We start from the raw sequence: 19,635 nt of genomic DNA on the forward strand, positions 1-19,635 counted from the left end.
AGGGGTTGAGAAGTCATTGTGAAAATCATATGTTTTTCTGTGCTTTATCTCAAAGCCAGGTGCAATAAAGCAGTTTCCATGGCAATGACCAAGACAAATAACCACATAAAAATCCGTAGTTAAACAATGCAGAATGTATACATGCCAGGTCTAAACCAGAGTTCTGGCCAAAAGATTGGCAACTTTGTTTAAATTATTTGTTTTTCTAAGAGCAAAGTCGCTCTGTCACTCTTGTTCTCACTTTCCCACAGGGGGAAAGTAGAACCTGAAGGCTTTTTTCTAGCTTTCCTCTGCCATTGAAAATATAATGGAGAGGAGAGAAGTCATCTAAAACATCCAGTGAGGAAGGGGCCCCACTACCATATTTGAGCATGAAGGAAGCATAACTAAAGATAAATAGTAAATGGGTAAATAAGTACTAATCTGTTTTCCTCCAAGAAATTGCAAATGAGTCACATATCAAAGGGTTTGGCATAGGAGACAATCTTACAGACCCTTTCATTCAACTCCTAGTTTCAGAGATGAAAAAGAGGTGGCACAGTGAGCTTGCATTTGGCAGAAATAAAACTCCAATCTTGTAACCCCTAATACCTTATACTGGGTCAGCTACACAGGCATGTGACCTGTGGAGTTGTACAGTATCCTGTGTTCAGAAGGATCTCAATCTTGGCTTAATAATCAGCATCCTTGTCTTGAAATTCTTAGTAATGTTTGAACAAAGAGCCAGGCATTTTCATTTTGCACTAGGCCTTGCAAATTATGTAACTGGTTCTCACTCAACTCTCTCTTGCTCAAACGAAGTCTTCTTTCAGTGAGACACTATCTTCTAGCCTATAGGAAGAAGAAAATTCAAGTGATAAGGAAATAAAAAAAAAAACAGGCAAAGCTTATAAAGAGAAAGCATCTTGGACATCCAAGAGAACATCAGTTTGGGATACAGAAATGGTTTCATGAGAAGTCACACAGAGACAACCCTAATAAGTGTCACTATAGCACAATCTGAACTCTCTGGGAATTACCAACAGCAGTGATTAAATGAGAAGAGAGTGGGCACATCCAACCTAGGTGTGGTGGTCTGTACCCCAGAAAAACATGTTCTTAAATCTAATCCATTCCTGTGGGTGTAAACCATTGTAAGTAGGACTTTTTGATGAGGCTTTTTCAGTTAAGGCGTGACCCACCTCAATCAGGATGAGTCTTATAACTGGAAAATGACCTTGAATAAAAGGGTCAACTCGAACCAGCAGAATATCTCAGTCTACATATAATACCAGGAGTTAAAAATGCTTTTTGACCTGAATCAAGGGGGAAATGGAAAGGACAAATGAGCTTATATGGCTATGAGTCTCCAAAAAGAGCCGGAAGGTTATCAGAGGGGTTGCCCTTATGCACACCTCAGCAGAGTCCCAGAGACAGATAAAGTAGATACAACCCTGGGTATTGGTTCTTCTGAGGGCTACAGAGACCCACAGATTCTATGGTCATGGCAGATGGAGTTCAGTGCCATGTCAGTTGGCCCTTCTTTGGAGTTTGTGTTTCTGTGTGATGGAGCTGGACTCAGATGTGTTTTTTCACAAGCCTCTCCTGTTACTTTTACCAGAACTGTAGTTGGTGCTGGGGTTTAATGTATACCCAGGGGATTTGAATCTCTGGACTGACCATATGATAGCCAGGCCCTGAGCCTCAACAGACTTCAGCTCCTACACTCTGGTTTATTGGACTTACCCGATTCAGCTAACATGGAGTTGAAGAAGGTCAACCACCACACCATGGAGCCAAGAGTGCCTACAACTGAAAGCAGGAGGATTGCATCTAGCATCCATGTGGAATCTAAGCCCCCTCTTGATATAGTTTTGTGGAGTGGACACAACCATTCCAAGGTCCACAGGATGGAGGAATAGAATATGGATTAGAGTGGACTTACTGATATTCTATTCATGAACTATTGTGATTAGTAATCGAAGAAAATGTGGCATTGGTGTGGAGAAAGTGGCCATGGTGGCTGCTGGGGGTAGGGAATGGGAGGAAGAGATGAGATGTGGAGTTGTTTTTGGGACTTGAAGTTGTCCTGGGTGGTGCTGCAGGGACAGTTACCGGACACTGTATGTCCTCCCATGGCCCACTGGATGGAACGTGGGAGAGTGTGGGCTATGATGTGGACCATTGACCATGAGGTGCAGCGGTGCTCAGAGATGTATTCACCAAATGCAATGAATGTCTCATGATGATGGAGGAGATTGTTGCTATGGGGGGAGGAGTGGGGTGAAGGGGGTGGAGGGTATATGGGGACCTAATATTTTTTTAATGTACTATTAAAAAAATAAAGATAAAAATAAAAATAAAATTTAAAAATTGGGAAAAAATAATCCTATTACTGAAGTCCTTTATAAGAGAATGAAATTCAGACAAAGAAAAAGAAAGCCACAGGCAGAAAGAAGCTGAAATCAATGAAACCTGGAAGAGAACAGAGAAGGGAGGAGAGGCTGCCACATGAAAGCCAGGAACCAGGAATCTCCAGCAACCACTCACAGAACACCACAGTCTTCAGGGAGAAAACATCACCTTGATGACACTTTGATTTGGACTTTTTCCCCATCCTCAACCCGAGTGAAAACATTTCCATTGTTTAAGCCAATGCATTTCATGATGGTATTTATTTGAGCAGCCTAGAAAACTAAAACACTAGGTCTCTAATTCACCCAAATTTCCTCTTACCAATCAGGCCTAAACAGATCAGACAGCAGAATTGCACTAAACATAGCATATGGGAAAAAAATCATCTCTGAAAAGGAGGTCATCAGGAGATATTTATATGTTAAAGCATAAAAGATCTCCATTTGGGAATTGGGGGAGTATAATTGTCAGAAATGCTAAATTGGACAAAATTGTCAATGAAGACATTGAGGAACTCAATTCTTTTGTCCATTACCGTCTCTGATATCAATCAGAAAGATTTAATCCTTTATTTCCAACCCTTCTGTTGGGAAGAGTTTCACATGTGACAGGATATAGATTCCCATGTCAATAATTTCCAATATTGTTTCACTAAAAGTGTATTCTGTACTTTTACAAAAATGTTTGGAGGTTTAAAAACACCAATCCAGCTCTAAATCCCAGTTTTGCCATGCATAGTACTTGAATAGGCTAGTTAAGTAAATCTTCTAAGCCTCAATTTCTTTAACAGTAAAATAATAGCCATAAACCTACCTTACATAATTTATCAAATATGTTAGCTTGCATGGAAATTTCCCCAAAGTCTGTTCTACAGAAGAAGTTTCGTGGAATAGTAAAAGGGGTCTGTCAGTCAAATAATTTTAGGAAACAATGAGTTATAAAAAATCAAATTCACCTCTTTAATGAAAGAACTATCAGATTCTTTAATGTACTAATTTTCTTAATGAATCAACAACAGATAGATACCATGTATAACATTTCCCAAATTTGACCAGAAGAAAACACTTTCAGGACTTTTTTTTTTGGAAACTAGAGTTATTTGACTCATATTTTTGAGAATGTTGAATTAAAGTACTCACTTAAATGTTACTTCCGTTTACATTAGTTTCAAGATCTATGAAAATGTAAAAGTTCTTATCATCATATATTATGTCCTTAAAAAGTATGTTTACCTTTTCTTCACCATGTTTTAAACTGCCCTCTTCTTGATAACTTTTTTTTCCAGAATATCATCTCTGCTTCCCATTTAATCATTTGCTTGTTCTTCCATTCTTCCCTGGTTTCTGTTTAAGAAGAATCTACATGATCACTGTGCTCACTTGATCTAGGACAAATAGCTATGAACAAGTCCAAAATTTCAGTTCTAGTACCAGCTTGCTGCTATGTGGCTTTAAGTTTGTTTATTTGTTTGATCTTTCTGGGTCTCAGTTTCCTGCACTGTGAAATGGATTTTGTTGTTGTGAGATAAAATAAAATTTTATAGCATTCCAAAACTGGAAGATTTAACTATTTTAAAAAAGGACTTCTTATTTATAGTAATGAGAAGCTGGAAGATTTAAACAAACCCTCCCAATGAAAACTAAAACCACTGGATAAAATAGTTAAAAAATTAAAAACTCTGAAGACCTTACAAGATAGTAAGAAATTACCATGCCCAAAGGAAAAATAGGAATTCAGAGAAGATTGATAATTATGGACAAGAAAGGAAAAGGAAGAGCAATTATGTTTTTAGAAAATGATATGGGAATTGTTTCTGACCTCAGATTTTGAAAAAAATTAAAATGTGCATGCATGTATACTGTGTGCACTTGCACATGTACACACACAGCATAAAGGAAATGCTTACTAGATTTGAACATTTTGAAAAGGGTATGGAAACAGGCACAAGGTGGGGAAAGATATTTCCAACAGAGGACTTTTTATATCTGGAATAGTTCCCATAAATCAAAAAGGAAAAAAGAGACTACCAAATAAATTAGAAAAGAGGGGTTAGAGCCTTGAAGAGAAGCATCACAACACAAGAAATCCAAGTATCGGTAAGTATATGTAAATACATTCAATCTCAATTATAATCAAGGAAATAAAAGTTAAAACTAGAATGAGTCATCACTGTACTCCCAACCAAGTGAAATATTCAAAAGTCTAAAAACACCATGGGATGGGTAAGGAACTGAAGCAGATGGAGGCTCTCATACCATACTGCTGGGACTAAAAATTGGTACAACCACTTTGGAAAAGTACATGGGAATTATCTACGAAAATTCAATATATTCATAATCTATGATCCAGCAGTTCTACTTCTAAATACATTCACAAGAGACAATCTTGCGTGTTTATATCATGATACATATACAAGACCATTCCTAGCAATCTTGTTCCTAACAGTTCAAAACTGGAAACAAGAAAGCCATCTGTCAAGAGTAGAATGAATAAGTTTTGGTATATGCCTCTAATTGCACACTATACAGCAATAAAAATTAATGAACAAAAACTACACACAACAAGGTAGCTGACTTTTAGAAACAAAATATTAAGCAAAAAAAGCAGAGATAACAACAGGATAAATACAATGTGCATCAGAGCCTTAGTATAAAGCCATTAGTCCTCCAAAAAACCCTCTCATTCCTCCGCTTCCCAAGTGACTGCTTCCTACTCTGAATTCATTGTTCAGACCTCTCACTGGCAATCAAATTTGAACTGCCTCACAATCATTCCTGGAATGTTATTTAGCTTTTCTCGTTATCTTCCAGTTCACAACTTGGCATACAGTATCCCCTTGATATATATTCATTAATAAGAAGAAATACAGTGTCTAAGCATGAATTCCATATCAGAACAGGTCATGTTAAAGCAATGTTCCAGTATGTATCATCATTTCCAAAACACTCTCTCCAGCCCAGCTCTGAGTGTTGGACAATAAAGGTTCATCTCTTCTTTTGTCAGTCAGAAAACTCTTCTCCTTTCTCTACAAATGCAAAGACTGGTGGTGATATAAAAAGTAATCATTATTCAGCTCTGTAGTAGCTCATCTAGGGACTCAAAAGGACATTAAGGCTTAGGGCTTGCTGACCAACTCCTATGCAGAAAAAAAATGCAATGTCCTGAGTAGTTGTCTCATTACTTTATTCACACTTTCCTTACAAGGATGAACATAATTTTGACAGTGACTTGGTTTCTTAGTATGAATTCACTTTGTAGTTTTCGTTCAAACCACAAAGTTTATTCGTTATCTACTACATGCATAGCACCATACCAAGACATAATGATATAAGGCATCCTGAATTTCCTTTTTTCTCCCTGCAAAATACATTCTCATTTATTGATAGCCATTAAAAAGGCAGAAACACACAATTCATTCCTTAGCATACTTTTTGTAACCAAGGCACCAAAATGTAAGACTTATGATATTCCAAGCTGAGTACCAGACCAAGATGAAAATTTTCAAAAGTGGTAGTCAAAAACATCATTACACAACTCTGGAATTCCCTGCTCACATCCAGGGAATAAAACATAGAAAAAACTAGGAACTAGTTAGATTTCCTCAGAGAATTAAAAACTCTTGATAATTATAACCAGTAGGGAATTTCCTTAAACAGATAAAGAATTGTACCAAAAACATACAGAAAGCAGCATAATGAATGATAAAACCTAAAGGCATTCTCATTTAAATAAAGAACTAAATAATGATGTTTCTATTTAAGATTGTACTGGGGCACTGGCTTGCACAAGAAAGAATTCAAGCAATATGATTTCCTACATGGAGGCAAATTTTTAGAACAAATAAGAGAACTCAGGAAGTGATTTGGCTCAACTGTTAAGAGCATCCGCCTACCACATAGGAGGTCCAGGGTTCAAACCCAGGGCCTTCTGGCCCATGTGGTGAGCTGGCCCACACACAGTGCTGATGCATGCAAGGAGTGCCATGCCATGGAAGGGTGTCCCCCGGGTAGGGGAGACCCACACACAAGGAGTGCACCCCTCAGGGAGAGCCACCCCACGCAAAGAAAAGTGCAGCCTGCCCAGGAGGGGCGCCATACACATGGAGAGCTGACACAGCAAGATGACACAACAAAAAAGAGACACAGATTCCCAGTGCCGCTGACAAGAATACAGGCACAGAAGAACACTCAGCGAATGGATGCAGAGAGCAGACAAAGGGGGTGGGGTGGAGGGAAGGGGAGAGAAATAAATATTTTTTAAAAAAAGAGAGAACTCAGCAAGTTCACTGAATATAGAAAAATTCTTTATGCTGAAATAAAAAACTTTAAAATGTAATTTTCAAAAAGGCAACACTTATAAAAACAAAAACCATAAGATACTTAAGAAATAAACCCTCTTTCTCCAAGAAAGAGATGTGGGAGAAGCATTACCTCCTAAAAGTCTAACAAGAGGGACTCCAAGGAGATTACTAGGGAAGAATTCCTAAAGGTTTCTGTGGAGAAAATTCTTAATCTGCTATGGATCCCTCTTTCTAAGGAGCATGTAAATGTTTCCGTCTTGACCTCTGTCAAAAAAGATGGATTACAAAGAGACGACTTAGAGAATTTATCATTAAATAGTGACCCGGTATCTAACTCATGCCTGGAAACTCTAAAAAAAACAAACACAAGTTGGCTAGTAGCATTGGCATTGAGTGATAAGGAGAAGTTGCACTGTAGAGAATGAAAGTTATTGCTGCAAAGATGAAGGAGGGATTCTCATGGATTAGATACAGGCCATATATAACAAAGAGTAAGAAATTTAAATCCAGTAAAAAAGAGCTACCTGGAAGAAAATAGAAGCATAAAATCACATTTCCAGGCAATCTTACCAGTTTCACAGATTTAGGTACAGTCTACATACTGAATGTTAGTGCCACTTTCGTTCTTTGGTTAGAATAGACTTCAGAATGAAGAAATGCAACCTCAGTACAGTGACCAGACATTTATTTGGTTACAACTCAGTGTTGTGGCTCAAGCCTGGTCGGTCAATGATGGAAGCACATCCAGGGCTAAGATGGAGGTGCACAGTTGAGTATTACAGCTCAGTTCAGTGTTGCAGCTCAGGTGTGAGTCTGGCCAGGGCAAAGATAAGGATGGAAGACGTGCTCCAGGCTTTGGGGCTGCATATGTATAGGTTTAGTGTGCAGCTGTCCTGGGGGTGGAGTCTTAAGTTGCAATGCTCTCACCTGAGAGCACTGGATAGGGTTTGAAGGCTAGATTAGCATTTTTTGTTAATAGGGTATGCTAACTGGGAGGTGTTAATTGGCTGATTATTAATTAGGGTAACGGATTGAGAATCTCTTATCCTATTGGTTGGTTCTTTTTCCCTCTGCCTAGGGGTCACAGTTCAGGTACCAGTCCCCTCCTTCATTCCTCTCTTTTTCTTTTATGGGAGATGGAAAGTAGTTTCTGGGTTAGGCTACTTCCTTCTGTACACGGGCATGTTTTAAAAGGTTTGCGGGGTTGGATCAAGAGGTCTGGTGACCTGATCCAGTTTCCCCAGGACAAATTGGAGTGCAAGCCGAAATTTAAGGGCCTGCAATCGGGAGGAGATGAGAGCACTCAGAAGGGGTGGAGTGAAGAGGAGAAGGAGCAGGATGATTACTGGGGGAGTTACAAGTGGGAGGAGGACAGGTAGGATCCATCACTGGAGAAAAGAGTTGGAAATGTCCTCCCATTTCCACTTTTCAGCATCTTGCTTCGCTTCTTGGATTATGTTCTGGATTTTTTCCTGACCGGTTAACATAAAAACAGCATTCCTTTCCAAGGAATGCAGAGAAGAGAAATGGGAGAATATAAAATTATGGGTCCCAGGTAGAGAGGAAAGGGGCTGAGAAGAGATAAAGTGGGCTGATTTACAGACTATAATTCCCCATTACAGATTACAAATATCAAGGTTTACTTGCATACTGATCTAAGCAGGGGGAAAAAGGCAAGAACAGGGGTCATTTTGATTTCCCACTTGCTTTTTAAACCATTAATTATTCCACCTCTTTGCTAATGTTGGGGGAGGAGTCTCAGTTGTTTGCTATTTTGATTGATTATCCCACCCATCAATCCCTGGGGAGGGCCCAAGGATAAGGTTCCAGGAGAATATCCAGGGCTTCTCTGATTCCAGAGGAAATCCTGTTCTGAATGGGAATTCTCTCAAGGTCATTCCAGCAGTCATTTTCTAGAGTATCCATGGTGGCAGTTTTTTTCCCAGGTTCCAGATCCATCTATTGATTCCTAATCCAGCCTGCCTCAACTCCCCACTCAGTGAGTTTACACCTTTATTTTTAAAGGGGTGTTGAAAGATGATGAATATTCTTCTGTAATTACTTCCTGCTGGTTAGAGGCAGTAGGACCTACCTGACAAAGTATAGAACCCTCTCGCTATTCTATCATGTTGGAGGAAGATGAATCTAGCACCCTGGGTGAAGATGGATGAAATTCCCGTAAGGTTAACGAGACATTAATTCTGGAAGAAACAAACTTAATTAGAATTTTGAGGATATATGGTCCCACTAAAAGGATACTGGACCAGGCAAGTAGAAAAGGCCAGGTGCTTTTCCCAGAGCTGCATCTTCCTGAAGTTGGTGGGCTTTATTTTGCGGGTTTTGAATGCTGTTTAGGACTATTTCAGAGTGGTTTACAAAGGGAGAAACTATAGGAAATGAAAACAGACAAGGTTTCTTAAAGAGTGTCTGGTTTGCCCTCCCCCTAGCAACAGGCATTTGGGTTAGAGTTAGAGAGAACAGCTGACTTTGACAGACACTACTTAGCTTCCTTTCTTGAAGAGGTATTTCAGTCCATCCAAAGATTGGCACTCCTACAATTTGTCAGGTGCTTCTAGTGAGCTGGCACCTCCTTTGGCAGGTGGCTTCACTCAAGGTAAGTGCACCCAGCTGGCAATCCCTTTAACTTTAATAGCTGTGGAAGTGATCAGAACTACTTTGGTTCCTTCTGCTTTGGTTCTAAATGAGAGTGAGGCTTGTTTTTTGCCAGGATTTGATCAGAACCTGGTTTTCAGATCCTAGGTGAGGAAAGGTTATCCACAGACTCTTGAAGGGGTTAAGCTGAAGTGGGTCCTAGCCACCTTGTTTGCTGTTTCCTTCCTGGTGGAAAAATGCTTAGCCCTGGTAGGATGGCATGTGGGTTTGCCAGTCTGCCCCAGGATATGAGTGGGACAGGTTTTGGAATAAGGGCTGGAGGTAGACTCGGATTAAGCATGTTCATTAACTACTTAGAAAATAAAGTTTATTAGGACCTTTTAATGTGTTCAATATCCCTTTGCATATGATCTAGAACAGAAAAGATACCATTATAATCATTAGGCATATAAGTACTGTACTTAATACTAATGATTGCAATAACTAATGCATAAGTTTCTTTTTGGGCTGCAATTAATAGATCTGAGCTCCAGGTTTGCGATACCACACATGTTGTCTCTCCATGGGAGCAGGCCATAATGCCAAGTGTGTTTAAGCTTTACTTATATCATTCTGGTAGTCACTACTTCAATTGGTATGTCCTTCACACAGCCAACATGCTGCAGCACTTTTAACTCTAGAGAGAAGCTAGGAAGGTAGGCTCCAGTATTCCATCAGCCTGGTGCATAGCACCCTTTGGCACCATGAAACAGTGCAAGTCTAGAGGTGATATCCATTGTACATCTGGCCATTTTGAGCCACCACTGGCTGCTGCAAGAGTCTGAAATTGAAATGTAGTCACCATCGACTTTAGGAGCACAACCAGAGATGTAGTAGATACCTTTACTGTTTTATGAGTCAGTGACCAACCTAGCCAATAACTCAAATGGAGAGGCAAAATGCAGTGTATTGAAGGCCTGGTTTGAATGTACAAGAAAGTTTGACAGTGCTTGAGTCTATCTCTTAGGATTAATATACATTTTTTAAACACCTCCAATGCAATGTGCAATGTATCAAATAAACTTAACTTTTTAGTACTTTGCTTTTTACTTCTACACCTTTACTATGAAGATGTTAATAAGTATTTTACTTTAGCAATACAGGAAAACTATTTTTTCCATTATTTTATGAAAATTGAAAATTCCCATGGAATCAAGATTATCTTTCCTTACCACCATTTGAATACACAGATTGAGGTGGCCTCTGACAGTTTTTTCCTTTTATGAAGTTACTCTGTTATTAGCATCAATTCAGTTTCTGTTTAATAATGACTTCCTGAAAATAACCATTTAAATATTTCAGTTTAAACAATACTCCTACAACTTCTTATAACTATCCATAACCACATAGACTACAATTACTTCATCTTAAGACAAATTTCACCTTCACAAAACATATTCCTTTAATTAATGCTACTTTTTTACAATACCATCTACAGCTTGCCATATGCATTCAAGTTTTGTCCTACATACTTGCATTCTAATTTTATGAAAACCAGCTATCTTATCTTAGGACAAAACACATGCCTTTAAACAAACATCAAATTTTAGTCAGCACTCCCACAAACTGCTTTTACTTCCTTACATATCCATTTAAGTTTCATACCCCTCATTCTATTCGTTTAAGAATTTTCATTTGTACACTGAACAAACAAACAGAGGAGGGATCCTGTTTCCCTTGGGGGAGAGGGGTTCATGGATATCCTGTATAGGAGGACTCTTATCTCTCTCTCTCTTCTTGGGGTCTTGGGAGAGTAGTCCAAAAGGCAGGACACAGGGGATCTCTGTCCACTCACCCTCTCTTTTGCAGAAAGATGGTGCTGTAAAATGGTGTCATAGTTCAAAGTCCCATCAACCAGCCATTGTTCTTCAAATCCTAGCTTGTATTGAGGCCATTCAACATTACACAAAAATATCATCCCTTTGCGTTTCAAGTCAGTTAAGTTAAAATCTTTCCAGTATGCAAGAATGCATTGGACAGGGGAGTCCTGAGGATTGGATCCTCCTTGTCCCATCCCAAAGACATTGGAGGCCAATGACCCAGAAGGCCAAGTGGAGGTTGCCGGGTGGGCATCCCCACCCAGTACTGAACTCACTTTAGGAAAGCACAACATAGAAAGACACATACTTCTCTACCCCTGCCGACCTGCCTCTTCCAAGCTGGCAAAAGAGGAGTGGCACCTAGGATGTGGGGACAAGGAGTAGACTCACCCAACCAGGACCCTTCCGTGTTGCAGGGATTGATTGCGCTGAACTTAGTTACATAGATCCTGGGTTTGGGCACCAAATATTATTGTCACTTGCATTCCTTGGTTCGGGCAGACTTCAGAATGAAGAAATGTGACCTCAGTACTGTGACCAAATGTTTATTTGGTTACAGCTCAGTGTTGTGGCTCAAGCCTGATCAGGGTGATGATGGAAGCACCCCCAGTGTTGCAGCTCAAGCCTGGCTGAGACAAAGATGGAAGTGTTCTCAGTGCTGCAGCTCAAGCTTGGCTGAGGTGACAATGGAAGTGCACCCTGGGCAAAGATGCAGGCACAACAGCTCAGTGTTACAGCTTGGCTCAGTGTTGCAGCTTGGATGTCAGTCTGGCCAGGGCAAGGATGAAAGATGTGTTCCAGGCTTTGGGGCTGTCCTGTATAGGTTCACTGTGCAGCTGCTCTGGGGGTAGGATCTTAAGTTGTGATGCTATCATTAGTTAATTACTGGGTTCCATGTGAGAGCACTGGATAGGGTTTGGTGGCTAGGTTAGCATTTTATGTTAATAGGGTATGCTAACTGGGAGGTTTTGATTGGCTGATTATTAATTAGGGTAATGGCTTGAAAATCTCTTATCCTATTAGTTGGCTCTTCCTCCCTCTGCCTAGGGGACACAGTTTGGTTACCAGCCCACTCCTTCACTGACTAGCCCCAAATTTCTATCTGAAGCTCTGTGCCTCTCCATAAATTACAAACATAAATATATTTGACATCTTGACTTGAATGTCTAATTGAAATGTCAGTCTTCATGTGTCCAGAATTAAGTTCTTGACACCCAAACCCCATCCCAAAATCTTCTTCCACAGTCATTACTAAGTGAGTTGATAGTAATCGCAGCCTTCTAATTGTTCATATCAAAATAGTGGAACTACCCGTGCTGCATCTCTTTCTCTCACATCCCACATGCAACGCATCAAGAACTCCATTTGGCTCTGACTTTAAAATATATCCATAATCAGACTTATGCTGCTAGGTAAAGTAAAATAACTTGAAGAATATCAGTGCTCCTACCAAAAACAATAAGTAAATCCAGGTAACATTTTTAACATATCTATTTAATTTTTAAATAAAATTTTATTGAAGTATATCTTTCATACATGAACAGATATAACAATAAGTGTATAGTAAAATTTATAAATTTACAAAACAAGCATGTATTTCATATATAAGACTCCTATACATCTCCCCACCACCAACATCTTGCATGGTTATGAAACATTTGTTACAAACTATGAAAGATCATCATCAAAATAGGACTACTACGTATAGCCCATATCTTACATTTGGTGTGTTATTCCCACAACCCACCTTATTTTAATGTATCTATTTAAAGATATCAGAGTGTGTCAAAGAAATGAGAACCAGATGGGCTAAGATTACAAATAATGGAGAACATCAACTTTTGGGGGAAAGTAATTGCTGAGTCAAAGTAAAGAGTAAAAGGTTGAAAATCTAGTCTTTCTTTGCCTGGGCAGTGTATCACTATGAAAATCACTGAGACACAGAATATAGCAGAGCTTTTGGAAATCCCATAGGGCCGGAATGGAAAAATGGAAGACTTCTCAAACACAAATGGCCAGTTTCACCTTCAAGACAGAGTCAGATTCTGAAGTTGAACAAACAGGAAGCAAAAGAGGTAAGTCCAAAATCTCTGAAAAGCACTGCAGAGTTATCTAAAGTCCTATAATGCCAAGGAGACAAAAATCAGAGTTTGAAACACATAGACTAAAACACAAAAACAATGAAAATCAAAGCAATTGCACAGTGCTGAGGAGGCAAAGATTAGATACACTTCAACACATTAGGCTCTCAATTGAAAGACCTGGAGGTAATAACCTCAGAACAGGTGAGAATGAAATGTAGACACGCCTTGAAAAACAGCAATTCTGCTTCACTTCAATTCAGATCCTGACTGGATTTATTTAATCATCAACCACTCTTTCTAACAGAGGAAAGAACAAATCTTCTTTGGAGAACTGGAGCGTCTACAAACTTTTATAGCAGCCCAATGATAATGTAATAGGCATGTACTACTTACATACCATAGACTGGATTATATGACCAAACACCAAAAGAAAAAACCAGAAATCCAGTTATTGAAGCTAGCACACAATAACATTCATATAACTATGGTTACATATTTTAAGAAAATAGAGAAATAGTGTAGAAAATGTATGAAACATAAAATGCAGCTAAATTAATACTAGATGAAAATGTATTGTGTTAAATGTATATATTAGAAACCAGGAAAGTCTGAAAACCAATGACTTAAGAGATCCAAATCAAGAAATTAGCGAAAAAACAAGGAATCAAAATCAAATAGAGCAGAATAAATAAATAATAAAGTATTAGTCATCACTGAAATAGAAAACAAATATATAATAAATGTCACCTTGATAGTATTTGATGAAATTCAACACCAAGTTATGATAAAATCTCTTAGCAAACTAGGAATAAAAGGGAATGTCCTTATTTGAAAAAAAGCATGTAAAAAAACATACAGTAAACTCATATAAATGGTGAATTATTGAAAGCTTTCACCTAAGTTTCTAAATATGACAAAGATACCCACTATCACCACTTCTAATCAACACTGTACTGTAGATCCCAGACAGTGCATTAAACAATAAACAGGGATAAATGGTATGAGGATAAGAGAGTTAAAACTACCATTTGCAAATAACATGACTGTATACATTGAAAATCAAAAAGGATCTACAAACTCTAAGACTAAATAAGAATTAGGGCGGCGGACTTGGTCCAGTGGTTAGGGCATCCGTCTACAACAAGGGAGGTTCGCGGTTCAAACCCTGGCCTCCTTGACCCGTGTAGAGCTGGCCCATGAGCAGTGTTGATATGTGCAAGAAGTGCCCTGCCACGCAGGGGTGTCCCCTGTGTAGGGGAGCCCCACGTGCAAGGAGTATGCCCCGAAAGGAGAGCCACCCAGCGCAAAAGAAAGTGCAGCCTGCCCAGGAATGGTGCCGCACACACGGAGAGCTGACACAACAAGATGACACAACAAAAAGAAACACATATTCCCGTGCCGCTGACAACAACAGAAGCAGGCAAAGACGATGCAGCAAATAGACACAGAGAACAGACAACTGGGGTGGGGGAAGAAGGGGAGAGAAATAAATAAATAAATAAATAAATCTTTAAAAAAAAAAAATTAGATCTTGCAAAAACAAGGTCACTTTACAAAATGAACTGCTATATTCCAGTAATAGAAAATAAAAATGTAAAACCATACCATTTACAGTAATACCAAATAACTATAAATAAAATCAAACAAAAGAGGTACATAGCCTCTACAAGGAAACTGCAAAATACGGTGAAAGAAATCAAAGGAGACCTAAAACCTGGAAATATATACCATGCTCACTGATTGAAAATTCTATATTGCAAATATTAAAATTCTCCCCAACTTGACCTATAGATTCAGTGCAATTAGAAGCAAATTCCATTAGGATGTTTTTGTATAAAGATTGATATACTCATTGTAAGGTTTATATGGAAATGCAAAGCTCAAGAACAAATTGGACAATCTTGATGAAGAACAAAACTAGAGGAATTATAATACCAGACATCAAGACCCATAACAAAGTTATAGTAATTATGACAGTGTGTTACTGATGCAAACATAGACAAATGAGACCAATGGAACAGAACAGAGAGATCTAAGGCACATAGATTTTTTAATCCACAATATATAGAGAACACCTACAAATTAATAAGTAGAAGGAAAAAAATAGCCCAAAAATGGATCAAAGACTTGAAGAAGCATTTTTACAAAAAAAGGATAACCAAATGGCTAATAAACATTCAAAAAAAAAAGGGGGCATATTTTCATTATTTATCAGGAAAAATTACAATCTTAATGTGATACCACTATATACCCACCACATACACATACACACACACACACATTGACTAGTTATGACAAAAATATAATACCAAGTGCTATCAAGGGGATCTGGAGCAAACAGTACTCTCAAAATCTGTAAGTGAGAGAGTAAATGCATATAATCATTTTGGAAAACTGCTTAGTATTATGTTTTATATTCCTTTGACCCAAAAGTTTCACTGCTAGGTAAATATCCAACAGAAATGGATAGAAATATATGTACCAAAAGGTTGTTTATAGCAGCAGTATTCATAACAACCCCAAACTGGAAGCTACTCAAATGCCCATCAACAACAGAATGCTTGAATATACCGTGGTATATTAATATAACAGAATTGATAATTATAATCAAAAGGATGCCCTGTGTTTTCTCAGAATGAACACACAAACTGACCAACCCCATGCCTTACTTAATCCCCCACTGAGGGGACCAACCCAGAGAGCCAATCAAACCTCTAGTTAGTTACATCTGGTTTAATACAAAATAAACCTGATTTCCCTAAACTCACCCCTCTAGGGTATACAATCAATAGTACTCAAGCTAAATTCCTTCTTTTTGTCTATTCAAACTGTTTGCCAACACTTAAAGCCCAATCCCTCTTGAGCATTTGTAAGTGATTGGCTTCCTTGCTGCAGCAAAACTTCTGGTGTCCCAAATAAAATGTTGTAATCTGCAACTCTAATTTGTCTTTCAACAAGTTTGGAGGTCCTCTGAAATACAGAGGGATACCCTCTACAACTCCAGGTTCCAGAAAAAAATCAGGTGGTGTGCCCATGACAGAACTGCTATGTCTACTGCTTAATCGCTGTGACTACAGCTGCTTTGGAGGACTGTTTGGCAGTTCCTACGGTAGTTGTTTTCTTTTTTAAAGATTAATTTTTTATTTATTTCTCTTCCCCCCACCCCCCAGTTGTCTGCTCTCTCTGTCCATTCGCTGTATGTTCTTCTGTGACCGCTTCTATCCTTATCAGTGGCACCAGGAATCTGTGTTTCTTTTTGTTGTATCATCTTGTTGTGTCAGCTCTGTGTGTGTGCTGCCCCATTCCTGGGCAGACTGCACTTTCTTTCGCACTGGGCGGTTCTCCTTACAGCGCACACTCCTTGCACATGGGACTCCCCTATGTGGGGGACACCCCTGCATGGCAGGGCACTCCTTACATGCATAGGACTGCGCATGGGCCAGCTCCACACGGGTCAAGGAGGCCCAGGGTTTAAACCGCAGATCTCCCATGTGGTAGGCGGACACCTTATCCATTGGGCCAAGTCTGCTTCCCATCCTACTGTAGTTGAATGTAGACTTGCTCTGGGACCTCGCAATATCATTGTTAGGTATATACCCAAAAGAACTGAGAGCAGCAACATGAATAGACATCTGCACACTGATATTGACAGCAGCTACTATTCACAATAGCCAAAAGTTGGAAACAACCCATGTGTCCATCAACTGATGAATGGATAAACAAATTGTGTATACACATGATGTATATACACATGATGGAATATTACATAGGGGTAAGAAGAAATTAAGTTGTGATGCATATGACAACATGGATGAATCTGGAGGACATTATGTTAAGTGAAGCAAGCCAGATACAAAAGGACACATATGCTATGATTGCACTATTATGAACTAAATACATTATGCAAACTCCTAGAATTAATAATTAATGAGGATAGAGAATGGAAAGTTGATGGTTCATCTGTGTGCATAATTGGCTAAAAGGTTGTTTATAAATCTTTGGAAATAAATGAAAATGGTGAGTGCACATCATGGTGTTTGTTGACTAGCTGAGCTATTATATGGATATGACAATGTTTGAAAGGGAAAGCCTAAGGACTTTCATATTACTAGCAGGAAAGCTAAAAAATGTAACATGGGATTGTATAACATAGTGAAACCTCATGTAAAATATGAATATGGGTGACAATGCATGTATAAGGCTTTTTACAAAATAGAAATACATACTAGAGAGAAGGAAACAGAATAGCAACTATGTACAGTATGGAAAGCATAAAGAGATTGAGAGATGATGAGTTTTGTTTGGTTGGTTGGTTTTTGCTTTTTAGTATTGTTACTGGAATAATGAAAATGTCCTCAAAATTGAGTGATGAATGCACAACTATGTGATTACACCAAATACCAGTGATTGTATACTTTGAATGGATTTATGCTTTATTAATATGTATCAATAAAATTGATTTGTTAAAAAAAAAGTTCATTGGGAAGAGAAAAGGCCACACACAGATAAAAGGGGAAGGAACTTTAAGCAAAACCTTTACTTCCCCAGCTTCCCTTTACCCAGCCCTTCCCCCTAAGCTGCCTATGGTAGTTTGAAGCTTTTGTGGACCCCAGAAAATCCTGTTCTTAAAGCTAATCCATTTGTAGCTAAACCTATTGTAGGTGGGATGTTTTGATTAAAATACTTCAGTAAAGGGCCTTTAATTAGATCATGTAACCCAGGGTGGGTCTTAATCCTCTTACTGGTGAAATAAAAAGCCACAGACACAGGAAAAAAAAAAAAAAAAGCTGCAGAGATAAAGAGGAATCCAAAGCTGAGAGAGAAGTCCCCAGGAGCCAGAAGATGAAATCAACAGCATAGAGATGCTGAGAGGAAGTCATTTTAGGCAGAAGCTGAAAGCAGTGAGGCCCAGAGGAAGGGACAAATGAGCAGACACAGCCATGTACCAGATCACCCACAGTTGCAGTTCAAGGAGAGCATATATTCTGATAACTTGGTTTGGACACCTTCACAGCCTCAGAACTGTAAGCTTATAAATCAATAAGTTAATAAATCCCCATTGTAAAAGTCAACCCATTTCTGGTATCTTGCCTTGTTTGCCTTTAGCAAACAAAAACATTGTCCTAACCTGTTCCTCCTAACCCTCTGAGAAAAAACTACATAGTTCAGGCTCATTTAAAGATTAAGCCTTCTACTGAATCTACCATGCCTGCTAGTGCAGAATTTACACCTTGGATCAGAACTAAATTAGAGTTATAATTAAAGATTTCCCCAAACTAGACCAGCAAATATACAGAGAAATATTCAGAATTCTTTCGGGGGCATATACTCCAGGGTGGTTGTCTGGAACCCAAGATGCTAAATCCTGAACTGCAAAAGCTGACTGGACTGACCCTGAAAGGGACATTCACAAATATCAATGGGAAAGTCTTAGCCCTCATGTAAAGCGAATTATCTCAACTTATCCAATCTGCCAGGACCATCATTCTAATAAATTATATAAGTAGGGCAAAGACGAAAGCTGGTTTTCTTGTATGAACTAGTGAGTTGGGTTTTTTTCTGTGTTTCTGAGTCAGTTTGTCTGACCCATGGCTGAAAATTTCAAGCTATAAATCCTCCATTTATGTCTGTATTCCTATGTATATGTTATATGATATTTTCTTACCTTCAGATGGTATTACCAAATTAACTTATAAAATCCCTTAAAGGATCTATGTTAAAACTGGCTTAAAGATAAATAAGCACTTACATCAATTAAATATTACTGATGTCCCATAAATTAAGAAAACTGAACTTGCAATATGTATTAGTCAGGGTTCTCCAAGGAAACAGAACCAAAAGATATATGTAAATATTATGATATTTCCTACAGGAATTGGCTCATGCAACTTTGGGAACTGACAAGCCTGAATTCCATATGGCAGGTTGCAAGTGGGAACTCTGATGAAGGTGACAATGAATTCCCCAGGAGAAGCTAGCTAGCTGGCTGAAGTACAGATAAGAATTCTTCTTCCTGGCTGCTGAAATCATCAGTTCTCCCTTTAAGGCCTTCGACTGATTGGAAGTAACTTCTCTTATTGCTGAAAGCAATCTCCTTGGTTGACTATAGATATGATCAGTCATAGATGCAGTTAACTGATTATTTAAATCTAAAAAATAGCCTCACAATAATAACCATGTCAGTGTTTTCTTGACCAAACAACTAGACATCATAACCTAGCCAAGATGACACATGAACTTAACCATCATACAATACTTCCTATGTCAAAGTTTAATAAAAACATCTATGTCTCCTGAGTTTCAGTGGTAAATATAATCCAAGAATGCATTTTATTTTACTTGGAAATGTTACTAAACTTATGTAAGTTTACTGATCAAACAAGCT

General features: G+C 38.6%; 1 long non-coding RNA gene across 1 annotated transcript in view; it reads right to left on the reverse strand.

Moving 5' to 3' along the window:
- Nucleotides 1-459: 459 nt before the first annotated feature.
- The window catches only part of LOC131280062 (uncharacterized), a 70,862-nt gene continuing 51,686 nt past the window's right edge, over nt 460-19,635 (reverse strand). The window contains exons 3-4 of the long non-coding RNA XR_009187636.1: nt 3,627-3,737; nt 460-831 (exon numbers count right to left, since the gene is read on the reverse strand). This is a non-coding gene — a long non-coding RNA (uncharacterized lncRNA). The remainder of the gene's footprint in view (nt 832-3,626; nt 3,738-19,635) is intronic.

Source organism: Dasypus novemcinctus, chromosome 2 (assembly GCF_030445035.2).
Source record: "Dasypus novemcinctus isolate mDasNov1 chromosome 2, mDasNov1.1.hap2, whole genome shotgun sequence".
Taxonomy (NCBI): domain Eukaryota; kingdom Metazoa; phylum Chordata; class Mammalia; order Cingulata; family Dasypodidae; genus Dasypus; species Dasypus novemcinctus.